This window comes from Caretta caretta, chromosome 5 (genome assembly GCF_965140235.1).
Source record: "Caretta caretta isolate rCarCar2 chromosome 5, rCarCar1.hap1, whole genome shotgun sequence".
Taxonomy (NCBI): domain Eukaryota; kingdom Metazoa; phylum Chordata; order Testudines; family Cheloniidae; genus Caretta; species Caretta caretta.
In genome coordinates, this window is record NC_134210.1 from 4,931,110 (window position 1) to 4,945,606 (window position 14,497).

At 47.1% G+C, this 14,497-nt stretch overlaps 1 protein-coding gene across 3 annotated transcripts in view; it reads right to left on the minus strand.

The window, feature by feature from the left end:
* DNAI1 (dynein axonemal intermediate chain 1) overlaps positions 1–14,497 on the minus strand; it is a 259,683-nt gene that overhangs the window by 195,007 nt on the left and 50,179 nt on the right. The window lies entirely within an intron of this gene.

Here is a 14,497-nt window from a genome sequence, read left to right on the forward strand (position 1 = left end):
CGCTTTCTGCTTTTGTTGCCTCTTTAACCTCCCTTAGCATTTCACAGTCACTGTCACCATCCTGGTCAGGTGGTCAGTAGGATATTCTGACTGCTATATTCTTATTATGCAAGCATGGAATTCCTATCCGGAGAGATTCGATGGTACAGTTTGTTTCATGTAAGATGTTTACCTGATTTACCCTTTTCTTTCCCATATAAAAGAGGGAGAATGGAGATCTCTCCCTTTTCCGTTCGAGGAAAGGAGGGTGCTGAGTTGAGCACACTGCAGCCCAGCTCAGCCCCCATCTCCCCCCACTCTGAATGACAGGCACTGTGTGAAACTGGCACCAGCTCTTTCTGCAAATCACAGGGGAAGAAGGCAGGAGAAGAAGTTACCCTGACTTCTCCTCCTCCTTCACTGCCACTGCAGTAAATGTCCTCCACATTGCTGATCAGCTGGCATCTCCAAAGCTCCTTGAAAAACATCATCTAAGTCACACAGGATGTGGTTTTTCCTGCTATCCAGGCTTTACATTCCACATTTAATCCAGGTGATCCAAGAGTGATTCCTGTGAGCAGGCATATTCCCCAGCCTGCTCCCTATGCACAATCCACAGGCTAGGTGGAGTCCAAACTCACCCCTTTCCAAAGGTTTGGTTCTATTAACAAAGAAATCTTGGACTAACCAACATTCAGTTCCAACCTTCTCCCCAGGCTTGGCTGTTCCAAGAGTTTTACCCTTAAGACTCAGCCCAAATCCTCTCTCTCAGACAACCACTCCAACCTCCCTTCTACCCAGGGAGGCAGGTGTCACAGTGTTTCAGTGGAACCCACTTTATGCTTTCCCAGCAGGATCAGGCTGCTAACAGGATGGGACACTTAAGGCAAAGGCTGCCAGTCTGTTACATTGCCTTCAGTGCAACTGTCAGTCAGGCCATTTGTTTAGGTGCCTAAATAGCGACTTAGGAGACTCATTTTGGACACCCACTTTCCAAAATCTTGTATTATAATGGGGCACTAACTCTCCAGTTCAAGTTGAGCATCACCGTCTGTTTAAAGGTGTACTATTCTAAGTGCTCTAAAATCCACATGACGACTTTGGTTGTGTTGAAATTTGCTGTGCCTTATGGGGATGCAGAGTAGGATTAGTGATCCAAATTTGGGGCCATTTGAGCAAGGGATTCCCTAGCCCCTCCCCCACAAAAACACTAGCATTTTACAAAATCATCTACTTCTTTCAACTTGTTGGGCTCAAACTATGCCTCTGGTCCTCCCCAAACTGCTCTCAGTCACTTGGGATTGATCTCAGCTAATACACAGCACCCACTGCCGCTTTAGGGAACTAACAGAGAACAAGTTGTTAAAGGTAGGATGACCGTACGTCCCGTTTTGGCCAGGGCAATCCCCTTTTTTAAGCCCTGTCCCAGCTATCCCGACTTTTTTGGCAAAAGTGGGCATTTGTCTGATCAAGTTGGCAAGAGCAAATGGGATAAATGCCCACATTTTGACAAAAGTGGGGTGCAGAGGAACGTGCGGGGGGGGAGTGCGTGGTGATGCCAGCCTCATGCAGGGGGGAGTCAAGGCTCCGGCAGGGAGCAGGCAGGGCTCAAGTGAGCAGTCACGCCAGCCCCAGCCTCGTGACAGGGGAGGTAGGGCTAGTCAAACAGCAATGCCAGCTGCGCGGCCGGGGGCGGGGGAGGGGGGAGGAAGGGTCGGGCTAGCCCCACGCATGCGGTATCCCGTTTTCCCTTTGGGAAGTATGGTCACCTAGTTAAGGGTACAGTTCATAGCTACAGATCGGCACATGCCAAACTGACATTCCTCAGAGTGACATGCACATGTGCAGCAAGACTTGATTGATAGATTCCAAGGCCAGCAGGGACCATTGTGATTATCGAATCTGATTTCCTGTAGAACACAGGCCAAAGAACTTCCTCCAAACAATTCCTAGAGCAGAGCTTTTAGAAAAACATCTAACCTTGATTTAAAATTGCCAGGGATGGAGAATCTAGATGACCCTCGGTAAATTGTTCCAATGGTTAATTACCCTCACTGTTAAAAATGTATGCCTTATTTCCAGTCTGAATTTGTCTAGCTTCAACTTTCAGCCATTGGATCATGTTAGACCTTTCTCTGCTTGATCGAAGAGCCCATTATTACATATTAGTTCCCCATGTAAATACTAAGACTGTAATAACGTCACCCCTTAACCTTCTCTTTGTTAAACTAAATAGATTTAGCTCTTTGAGTCTATCACTGTAAGGCAAGTTTTCTAATCCTTTATTCATTCTCATGGCTCTTCTCTGAACCTTCTCCAATTTATCAACATCTGTCCTGAATTGTGGGCACCAGACCTGAACCCAGGATTTCAGCAGTGGTCGCACAAATACAGAGATAAAATAAGCTTTTTACTCCTACACTAGATTCACCTATTTTGCATTAGCCCCTTTGGCCACAGTGTCGTACTGGGACCTCATGTTCAGCTAATTATCCCTCAAATCTTTTTCAGAGTCACTGCTTTCCAGGATAGAGTCCACCCTCCTGTAAGCATGGCCTACATTCTTAGTTCCTAGATGTATTCATTTACATTTAACTGTATTAAAACACATATTAGTTGCTTGCAGCCAGCTTACTTAGCAATCCAGATCGCTCGGTATCAGTGACCTGTCATCTTCATTATTTACCCCTTCCCTAAATTTTTATGTCATCTGCAAACTTTATCAGTGATGATTTTATGTTTTCTTCTGGCTCAGGGCTCTGAGGAAGCAAGCGGGTTTCCATGCAATCTGTTGTCACAGTAACTATGAGGTTCAAGGTGACATGCGGAGGTCATTGAACCTGAGCTGCATCCATCCCCTGAGAGTTTGAGTTCCACCCTTAGCAGTTTGCAGAGGATGTGTCTTTTGCATATTCCTTGCATTTTGCAGGGGCTCCTTTTGGAAATTTTGTCCTGACACCATAATTTCTGGTTGAAGAGGGATAAAGTGCCCTAAAATCCATCTGCCAAATGAGATTTTACTTTCGAAGTATTGTCAAAGGAAGTTAGCATTAAACAAACAGAGGGAAGACAAAAGATTCGAGTAAGCAGGAAGGATAATGTAAATCCCCTTTCCTGAACAATGAATCTGAGTGTGATGAAAGGAAAACTAGTTCAATTGGGTAAGGGATTCCTAACATGAACTGCTCATCATATTGTCAGATTCTTATAATTTTTTTGGTGCAGAGCTAGGAAATATGGAGCAACGGGGAAGGTGGTGAGGGGTTAGAGCAGTGCAGGGAATGTGGGGGTTGGGATGGTGCAAGGGGCGGATTGGGGGACAGAGAGTAGGGGGAGATAGGGGAAGGGGGAGAGATGGAGATGAGTGGTAGGGTAGGGGTCAGAGAGGAGGAGAGAGGGGCTTCAAGGCCTCGGCCAGAGACAGGAGGGACAAAGATGTTGGGTGACTGGGGGCTTGGGGCCTGTCAGCTCCACATTCTATCCTTCCTTTTTTTAGCATATCCCCTTTACTTATCTCTTTATGATACATTAAAAAGGAACCCTTTTTTCTTGCTGGTATTTTCCTGCTTGTACCTTTGCAATACCAACTGTGCTCTTCCTTAGATTTTGCTAGAGGTCTGCTTGGAAATTTCACAGTATGTATACTGGTACTCTCACAATTTATTAGAGGTGGTGGCAAAGCAGGGTGGTGGTGATGGATTTCTAACGAAGACTGCCTTTCTCCAAAACACGCATTAGCCATTGGAATTAAATGGGTGTTATCAAAAATGTAAAAGGTCTGAATAAAAATCACTTCCCCCTCAATTGCACCAATTTCCTTTTCTCAACTCCTGCAATGTCTTTTTCTCTGTTGACACTAGAGACATTTCATCACAATTCCCCACCTTTGCTACCTCTTGTTCAGCTCCAACAGCATTACCAACGTTGGGAACCCAAGTTTAGACCCGTCATTGGCTGCCATCGGCATCTTGCACTGAAGAAATCTAATGGATAGAGTGATTAAAATGCTGGCAAGATGAAGATATGTTTGAAAGAAGTGAGCAATTAAACAAATTCATATGCCACCAGTGTGTGATAAACATAAGATAGGCCATATTGGATCTTCATTGGTTCACCAACTCTGTTAAACTCAGCCTTCAGCAGAGGCCAGTATTCACTGCTTCAAAAGAATTCAATTCTTCTCCCTGTAATGCCCCTTACCACGTAAGTACTGCTGTACCAGGATAAGGAGCAATGTCCCTGCTGATCCCCACAGAGATCAGCAGGAATATGGCCTGTGTTCCTCTCACTCTCACCCCTAGGCTTCTCAACTTCATGTCTGAGATTGCACCTTGAAGTGAAGATCAGCAGAGAATACTTACTCTATTGTACCGAAACAGCACCTAGGAGAGTTATACTCTCAAAGATGGACTATAAGGTGGATAGAAAGTTGGCTAGATTGTCAGGCTCAACGGGTAGTGATAAATGGCTTCATGTCTAGTTGGCAGCCAGTATCAAGTGGAGTGCCCCAAGGATCAGTCCTTGGGCCGGTTTTCTTCAATATCTTCATAAATGATCTGGAGGATGGTGTGGATTGCACCCTCAGCAAGTTTGCAGATGACACTAAACTGGGAGGAGAGGTAGATACGCTGGAGGGTAGGGATAAGATACAAAGGGCCTTAGACAAATTAGAGGATTGGGCCAAAAGAAATCTGATGAGGTTCAACAAGGACAAGTGCAGAGTCCTGCACTTAGGACGGAAGAATCCCATGCACAGCTACAGACTAGGGACCGAATGGCTAGGCAGCAGTTCTACAGAAAAGGACCTAGGGGTTACAGTGGACGAGAAGCTGGATATGAGTCAACAGTGTGCCCTTGTTGCCAAGAAGGCCAATAGCATTTTGGGATGTATAAGTAGGGGCATTGCCAGCAGATCGAGGGACGTGATCGTTCCCCTCTATTCGACATTGATGAGGCCTCATCTGGAGTACTGTGTCCAGTTTTGGGCCCCCCACTACAAGGAAGATGTGGAAAAATTGGAAAGAGTCCAGTGGAGATACACTGGAATGCATTACCTAGGGAGGTGGTGGAATCTCCTTCCTTAGAGGTTTTTAAGGTCAGGCTTGACAAAGCCCTGGCTGGGATGATTTAGTTGGGGATTGGTCCTGCTTTGAGCAGGGGACTGGACTAGATGACCTCCTGAAGTCCCTTCCAACCCTGATATTCTATGATTCTATGAATGCTAGACCCTGCCTTAAAGATGATCGTCTGTTTTAATTTGGTGAGTATGAAATAGGCCGACTTTTTAAAAAGTCTTTGTTTACAGGAACTGAGCGTGAGCCAATTAAATTCTGTCTAGAAGAAGTGGAAAAGTCATATGTCAGTTTTCTTATTAGCCCGTTAGGCTGTAACTCTTCAGTAATGTAACCATGAATAAGCCCCCATATGGCACGAATATAAATCAAAGTAAGCTATTTTCTAATTGGGTTACTTTCTCTTTCAGGATTGATAAATTCTGTATCTTATTCAAATTAATCTTCAATGGACTTGATAGGCCAAATTTTTTTTAAAGGTCCATTTGAAATTGATTTTTCCTCTGTAAGCCACTCCTGGCCTGGCTCTGACTCTAAACACAAGCTCACCAGCTAACTAAATATTTTGTTTGGTTTTTTGAAGTATACTATTTTACAGAACAGCAATAAGACAAATGGAATCATACGTTAGGACTGGATAATGGACTAGGGATTTGAAAACAAATGGCTTGACCTGTCATTGATATTCCTTTTTGATAAATGCTTTGTGTTTACATTTCAGCAGCAGGCCAGTCACAATGTATAACTCTGCTACTTCCTTAGAAACAAGGGTTCTGCTGATGTATAATAAAATATCCAGAACACATAAATCCCCCTGATGCCGAACCTGTAACTTCTGCACCACCACCAAATAACACATTAGAGCTACACATCTTCCCTGCTTTCGAAGGAACTTTGAACACACAGGAAGGAAATATTGCACTAGCTCCACAACAGGGTTTAAGACAGCCAAGGCCCTCATGCCAGCCCTGTTTCCTGCAAACACGCCATCCCAAACAAGCAAAGTGCTAAAGACAGTCACAAAGGGTAAATCATTTCAGATGACAGATTGTCCATGAACTGTTTGTTTTCACTCTTAGGGTATGTCTACACTATGAAATTAGGTTGATTTTATAGAAGTCGATTTTTCGGAAGTGGTTTTATACAGTCCATTGCGTGCGTCCCCACTCAACGCAGTAAGTTGGCGGAGTACGTCCACAGTACCGTAGCTAGCATCGACTTTCAGAGCAGTGCACTGTGGGTGGCTATCCCACATTTCCCGCAGTCTCCGCTGCCCATTGGAATTCTGGGTTGAGCTCCCAATGCCTGAAGGGGCAAAAACATTGTCGTGGGTGGTTTTGGGTACATGTCGTCAGTTGCTCCTCTCTCCCTCCCTTCCTCCCTCCCTCCATGAAAGCAAAGGCAGACAATTGTTTCGTGGCTTTTTTCCTGGGTTATCCGCACAGACGCCACAGCACTGCAAGCGGGAGCCCGCTTAGCTCACCGTCACCACTGTTGTTGTGGGCAAGTCTACTGTGGGGGCTGCAGTGATCCAAGTAGCCAATGCAATCACTGACGTTCTGTTATCAAGGGTAGCGACTCTGGGAAATGTGCGGGCCTTTTTAGATTTTAGGTGCATCATATTTCTGCCCTTGCAGCTGCACATTCCACATGTAACAGCTCCAGGGCTCTTGCTCTTTTGCCTTGGCCACACAGCAGCAGCTCCTGGGTGCCTTCGCCTCAAGGGTGAACGGCTCCACTGATTCCGCTGCAACTCTGCAGCAGATGGTGCAGTAGGACTGCGAGCCATCCTCATCAACGGTGTTTTGCTCGCTCCACTGCTTCCGCTGCAGCTCTGCTATCCTGATCTCCTGAGAGCTGGAGGCTTCTGCCTCAGGCTGCTCTCCCAGCCAGCAGCATCGCGCGGTCACGCCCACCCCAGCCTACCCCTTGCTCCCATGGCTCATGAAGCCTGGACAGTAGTAAGGAGCAGTTCAACTATAGGCTGGGCAAGTGCAGAATGGTGGTAGAATGTGCCTTTGGACATTTAAAAGCTCGCTGGCACTGTTTGCTGACTAGGTCAGACCTCAGCGCAACCAACATTCCCATTGTTATTGCTCCTTGCTGTGTGCTCCATAATATCTATGAGAGTAAGGGGGAGACGTTTATGGCGGGGGGGGGGGGTGAGGCAAATCGCCTGGCGTCCGATTTTGACCAACCAGACACTGATTAGAAGAGCACAGCAAGGTGCGCTGTGCATCACAGAGACTTTGAAAACCAGTTTCATTACTGATCAGGCTATGGTGTGACAGTTGTGTGTTTTTCTCCTTGATGCAAACTCGCCCCCTTTGTTGATTTTAATTCCCTGTAAGCCAACCGCCCTCCCACCTTTGAAATAAAGTAACTATTGTTTTGAAACCATGCATTCTTTCTTTATTAATTAAAAAAAATTGAGATAACGGACAAGGTAGCCACAGGTGATTTTGGGTACATGTCATCAGTGACCATTCCCTCCCTCCCTCAGTGAAAGCAGCAGCAGATAATCATTTCTCGCCCTTTTTCCTGGATTGTCCACACATAGGCCATAGCACTGCAAGCGGGAGCCCGCTCTGATCACCACTGCAGTTGTGAGCATTGTAAACACCTCGCATTTGCCCTTGGAGATTTTGGCATATGTATTGGCATTACGTCTTTTGGAACAGAGTTCTGATAGCACGGATTCGTCTCCCCATACAGAGATCAGATCCAGTTCCTCCCATTCGGTCCATGCTGGAGCTCTTTTGTGATTCTGGGACTGCATGGTCACCTGTGCTGATGAGCTTGCCACGCTGGCCAAACAGGAAATGAAATTCAAAAGCTCCCGGGGCGTTTCGTGTGTACCTGACTAGTGCATCTGAGTTGAAAGTGCTGCCCAGAGTGGTCACAATGGAGCACTCTGGGATAGCTTCCAGAGGCCAATACCGTCAAATTGCGTCTACACTACCCTAAATTTTACCCAGCGATGTCGATTTTAGCGCTAATCCCCTTGTCAGGGAGGAGTACAAAAATTGATGTTAAGAGCCCTTTAAGTCGACAAAAATGGCTTCGTGGTGTGGACGGGTGCAGGGTTAAATTGACCTAACGCTGCTAAATTTGACCTAAACTCGTAGTGTAGACCAGGGTTTAGCTGTTTGTGCGGTGTCCTTGGTCACCTAATGAACATGGGACAGTTACTGTCACTGGGCTGGATAATGGATTCATTTTAAAACAGCAGAACTGAGAATAGCGAGTGATTAACAAACCACACACTTTCTGGGTTGAATTTTCAGCTGAACCATTTGCTAACATTCAGGATTTGCAAACGTTTTCACAAATATCCAGCAGCCATCCAGGTGCTTCCAGATTACAGCTATCGCCCCATTAATTACAGTGAACTGAAATCAGCACTTTTATGTATACAAATATTCCCCAATCCTGGTTGTTGTTGTTTTTCTTTAAGTGTTTGACCAGCTCTGCTTTTGAGGAGTCTGAAAAAAACCTATTCAGGATGCATTTAGCCAAGGGCACAATACTATACACCCCAAGGTCCAGATTCTGATACCCTTGATACTTTAACTTCAATGGGCTCACTCATGGAGTATGATACTGCTCACCAGCAGTAAACATAAGATTCTAGTCCTGAATTATTTCAGTTGATCATTTCAGTTTGCACAGCACCAGAGTTAGCAATCAGGAAATTCTCTATGCTTTATTTGACACCCAAGAATGTGACTCAATGTCCCCCCGTGGCTCTGAATTCTGCAGGCTGACTGTTTTGCAAGAAGCAGCATTTCCTTTCACTTGCTCAGAACATACTGCCCTTTTAGTTTCCGGGAGTCACCTCTGGAAAGAGCTAATAGTGAAAAGGAAAAGGCCAAGGGGATCATCAAAGTGTCAATTTAAAACTTCCCACTGTCGTCAATGAAGCATGCAGCAGTTTGGTGTAATGTAGCTTAATTTCTATTTCAGTTTAATGATCTGCTTTTGGCAGTCCCATAGTTCCAAGCAAATAATGATATTGTTGACTTGAGGCCTGATTTTGCCCCATTTACTCATGCAAGTAGTCCTTACTCAAACTAAAAATCCCATGGATTTCAATGGGACAACTCACGTACATAAGCATTGCAGAACCAGCCCCTTACACGGTGCACCATATGAGACAGGTACATGGCTAAACCAACAGCCCAATCCTGCTAGCTTTCTGTGTGTCATCAATCTTTGATCCTGCAGGATCGGTGTGTATGTGTTTATTTAAAGCGTGATCAACAGTGGTGATGCTACACCAGTAATAAATAATAATGATACCTTCGAAATATCAAACATGTCTGATCTAGTTTACTGGAGGACTGCTTGGTGGTCTCAAAGGATTTTGACTGACAGGTCTCACACCTTAACTCAAAACGTGAAGGTGTCACATCTTTAACAAAGGCCTTGCCTACACACAGAAGTTGCACCAGTTTAAGTTAAATCAGTGTCTAAACCCATTTAGTAAACCTGATGCAAAACCCTGTGTAGATGCTCTTATTTTGCTCCGAGTGTCTTACTTTCAATTAGCTTAATTCGGGGGGAGGGGGAGGGAGAAATCTAAACCAAAGAAGTCACTTTTAAACCAAAATAAGAATGTCTACACAGGGATTGCGCCAGTTTAACTAAATGAGTTTTAAAATACACCTTTAGTTAAACTGGTGCACGTTTGTGTACAGCAGTGGTCATCAACCCGTAGATCGCAATCGACTGGTCGATCTTGGACCCTCTGCCAGTCAATTGTGATCTCTGGCCGCAAGAAGTCTGGTGGCACAGCAGGGCTAAGGCAGGCTCCCTGCCTGCCCCAGCCCCACGCTGGTCCCAGAAATGGCTAGCACTCCCGCTCAGCCTCTGGGAGAGGCAGGAGTCTCCGCACACTGCTCCTGCCTGCAAGCCCTGCCGCTGCAGCTCCCATTGGCTGGGAATGGGGAGCTGCGGCCTATGGGAGCTGCGGGGGTCGTGCTTGCAGGAAGGAGCAGTGAACGGAGCCACGTGCCTGCCCCCAGGGCCACAGGGGCATGCTGGCCACTTCCGGGAGTGGTGTGGGGCCAGGGCAGACAGGGAGCCTGCCTTACCCTTGCTGCACCACCAATTGGGAGCCACCAAAGGTAAGTGTCGCCCAGTGGGAGCTCACACCCCAACCCCCAGACCTGAGCCCCCTCTCGGAGCCAGCACCTCATACCCTCTCCTGCACCCCAACCCCCTTCCCACATTCCGAACCTCCTGCCCCATCCCTGACCCCCCTCCTGGAGCCAGCACCTTGTACCACCTCCTGCACCCCAACATTCTTCCCCAGCCCAGAGACCCCTCCTGCACCCAAACTCCCTCCCAGAGCCTGCACCCCTCACCCCCTCCAGCACCCTGTCCCAGGGTCAGCCCAGAGCCCCCTCCCACACTCTGAACCCCTTGGCCCCAGCCCAGAGCCCGCACCCCCTCCCGAACCCCAACCTCCTGCCCCCGCCTGGTGAAAATGAGTGAGGGTGGGGGAGAGTAAGCAATGGAGGGGGGGGCTGGAGGGAGCGGGGCAGAGCTTTGGGAAAGGGGCGGGACCTCAGAGAAGTGGCAGGGTAGATCCTGGGTTGCACTTAAATTCAAAAAGTGATCTTGTGCGTAAAAAGGTGGAAGATCACTGGTGTACAGACTTCCTCCTTCCCAAGGGTTCATGAAACATTGACATTAAATAGGAATTAACAACCCCCCACCCTAAGTTTTGAACAGTCTGATTAAAAATCCCTACTGCTCTTGTAACACACTCGGGGCTGACAGGGTCACACATACAGGTTGATGAGCCTGCTATAGCCTTAGCTAACAGAGATTGGTCTTCTAGCTCGGGCAGTAGTAGCTCATGTGTATTGAAGTACCAGGTTCAATCCCACTGCTGACAGCCCACCCAGGGGTACAGTGTATTCTCTCAAATGCTTGATTTTCACTCTCCTGACTCATGTGATGTCATCACTTCATTTGTATTCTAGCCACCAGAGTCTTTCAGCCAAGATGGGACCTGAATCGCTAATGTACAAACCAAGCAGAAAATCCCCGCTTGCCTCCTGTCTTTTTGACACAAATCTTTCAGGCTTTCTTTATGCATCATAACGGAGCAAATATGGGTGGAACCCCAATTTTTTCTCCTTTGTAAGTCACTTCTACCGCAAAGCCTACAAATAGTGGGTCAACCCAGATCATTTTCTTTCATTATACCTTTTCATCATTTACAGATGCTTCAATTTTTGGGTGCCCAACCTAAGACAGGTGGAAGAGACCTGATTTTACAAAGGATGGACGCTCAGTACTTTGTAAAATCAGGTCCTTCTCATTAGGGCATGGCTGAGAGCAGGCTGACAGACGCTTAACCCAGAGACGAATGAGATGATGATGAGTAAGGAGAAGCAGCTGGAGGAGACGGTGGAGGTAATACAAGCCCCTTCACCTTAGGGATTATGTCTGCCATTAGTTGCTAGAGTTCACAATTTAGGGGTGATTTTAGACCCCAGATCCTGCTTGACAATCATATTATAACCGTAACCCAGACAGCTTTTCACCATCTGCGTGTGGCCTGGAGGTTGCAACCTTTTCTTTCAGATGCAAACCTTGCCACCGTTATCCACGCTTTTGTCACCTCAAGGTCAGCCTATTGCAACGGACAACACTTTAAACCACTCAGGGCAGGTCTACACTTAAAACACTGCATCAGTTACTGTAGCACTTAAGTGAAGATGCTCCTTCCCCAACAGGAGAGCGTCTCTCGTCAGTGTAGTTAACCCTCTAGAGGTGGTAGTTATGCCAACGGGAGAAGTTTCCCACCGACACAGCGCTGTGTACATCGGGGGTTTGGTCGATATAACTGTGTCACTCAGGGTGGTGGATTTTTCATACCCCTGAGTGACAGAGTTACACCAATATAAGTCTGTAGGGTAGACCTGGCCTCCAATACTGAAGCTGGTGCAGAATGTAGCAGCTCACTTATTGAACAGGACATCTCGCAGGGAGCACGTGACCCCAGCACTGGCTGCTTATTGATCTACAGGTGGAGTTTAGGTGTTGGTAATGACCTATAAAGCCCTAAGTGTCCTGGGACTAGCGGATAGGTGCCAACTCCATGGGTGCTCCAGGGCTGGAGCACCCATGGGAAAAAAAAGGGGGGTACTCAGCACCCACCTGCCACCACTGTTTGGCAGCTGGGGGAGATGCTTGGGGACGGCAGGTGCGCAGGGCCTTGGGGAAAGGGTTGGAGGGGGGCCGGAAGAGGCGGAGCGAGGGCGGGGCCTTGGGAGAGGGGCTAGAGTTGGGACAGGGCCTTGGGGCAGAGTGGGGGTAGAGCACCCCCGGGGAAAAAGAAAACTCAGCACCTATGGACTAGCGTACTTGAGGGGCCTCCCACTCTCCCCAGGCCATAATGGCACAGCTATCAACAGAGTTGCTTGAGCTGGATCTCCTTTGTTATAAAAGAGAAGGAGTGGCTGGCAGGGCATTCTCTGCGAGGGCTCCGGGATACTGGAACTTGATCCCTGAGGTCTGAAACAGCCCAAATGTGGCGACTCTCTGGGGATGCTGCAAAATACATCTGTCTGACCAGGTTTCAGAGAGGGCTGAGATTATGCTTCCCTAAAGACAACGGGGTCTGATGGACCCTTTATAGTTAGCTGTCTGGCTCTGGCTGCACTCCCATTGGAATGATCATTTTGCTGCTGCTGGGATTTTAATCTATTGTATAATTAGTGAGTGTGCTAGAAAATTAGGTTGGTTTAACTACGTCAGTCAGGGGTGTGAAAAATCCACACCCCTGAGCGGTGTAGGTAAACTGACCTAAATCTCCATGTAGATTTAGCTACCATTTCTTGGGGAGGTGGATTACCTATGACAACAGAAGAATCCCTTCTGTTGACGTAGGTAGTGTCTACACTGAAGTGCTACAGTGGCACTGTAGAGTTTAGACAAGCCTTTGGGTAGGTCTCTCTTCTATAATTCTACATTAAAATAAATAATGGAGCTCAAGTTCAATATGCCCAAACTGAGGCAATCCAAATCAGAAGTTAGGTTTGAAAATGCAGGTGTATATTTTTAACAATACAAAAATATTAAATTAAAAAACCCCAAGGATATAATAAGTAAAGGAGGACTTGTGGCACCTTAGAGACTAACAAACTTATTTGAGCATAAGCTTTCGCGATTTACAGCTCACTTCATCAGATCCGATGAAGTGAAAACTGTAGCTCACAAAAGCTTATGCTCAAATAAATTTGTTAGCCCTGGTCTACACTAGGAGTTGAGGTCGAATTTAGCAGCATTAAATCGATTTAACACTGTACCCGTCCACACTATGAAGCCCTTTTTTTCGACTTAAAGGGCTCTTAAAATCGATTTCTTTACTCCACCCCCGACAAGGGGATTAGCGCTGAAATCGGCCTTGCCGGGTTGAATTTGGGGTACTGTGGACACAATTCGATGGTATTGGCCTTCAGGAGCTATCCCAGAGTGCTCCATTGTGACCGCTCTGGACAGCCCTCTCAACTCAGATGCACTGACCAGGTAGACAGGAAAAGGCCTGCAAACTTTTGAATTTCATTTCCTCTTTGGCAGCATGGCAAGCTGCAGGTGAGTGCAGAGCTCATCAGCAGAGATGACCATGCAGAGCTCATCAGCAGAGGTGACCATGATGGAGTCCCAGAATCGCAGAAGAGCTCCAGCATGGACCAAACAGGAGGTACGGGATCTGATCGCTGTATGGGGAGAGGAATCCGTGCTATCAGAACTCCGTTCCAGTTTTCGAAATGCCAAAACATTTGTCAAAATCTCCCAGGGCATGAAGGACAGAGGCCATAACAGGGACCCAAAGCAGTGTCGCGTGAAACTTAAGGAGCTGAGGCAAGCCTACCAGAAAACCAGAGAGGCAAACTGCCGCTCCGGGTCAGAGCCCCAAACATGCCGTTTCTATGATGAGCTGCATGCCATTCTAGGGGGTTCAGCCACTACTACCCTAACTGTGTGCTTTGACTCCTTCAATGGAGAGGGAGGCAACACGGAAGTAGGTTTGGGGAACGAGGAAGATGATGATGATGAGGTTGTAGATAGCTCACAGCAAGCAAGCGGAGAAACCGGTTTTCCCGACAGCCAGGAACTGTTTCTCGCCCTGGACCTGGAGCCAGTACCCCCCCGAACCCACCCAAAGCTGCCTCCCAGACCCGCCAGGCGGAGAAGGGACCTCTGGTGAGTGTACCTTTTTAAATAGTATACATGGTTTAAAAGCAAGCGTGTTTAATGATTAATTTGCCCTGGCATTCGTGGCCAGTACAGCTACTGGAAAAGTCTGTTAACGTGTCTGGAGATGGAGCGGAAATCCTCCATGGGCATCTCCATAAAGCGCTCCTGGATGTACTCCCAAAGCCTTTGAAAAAGGTTTCTGGGGAGGACAGCCTTATTCCATCCAC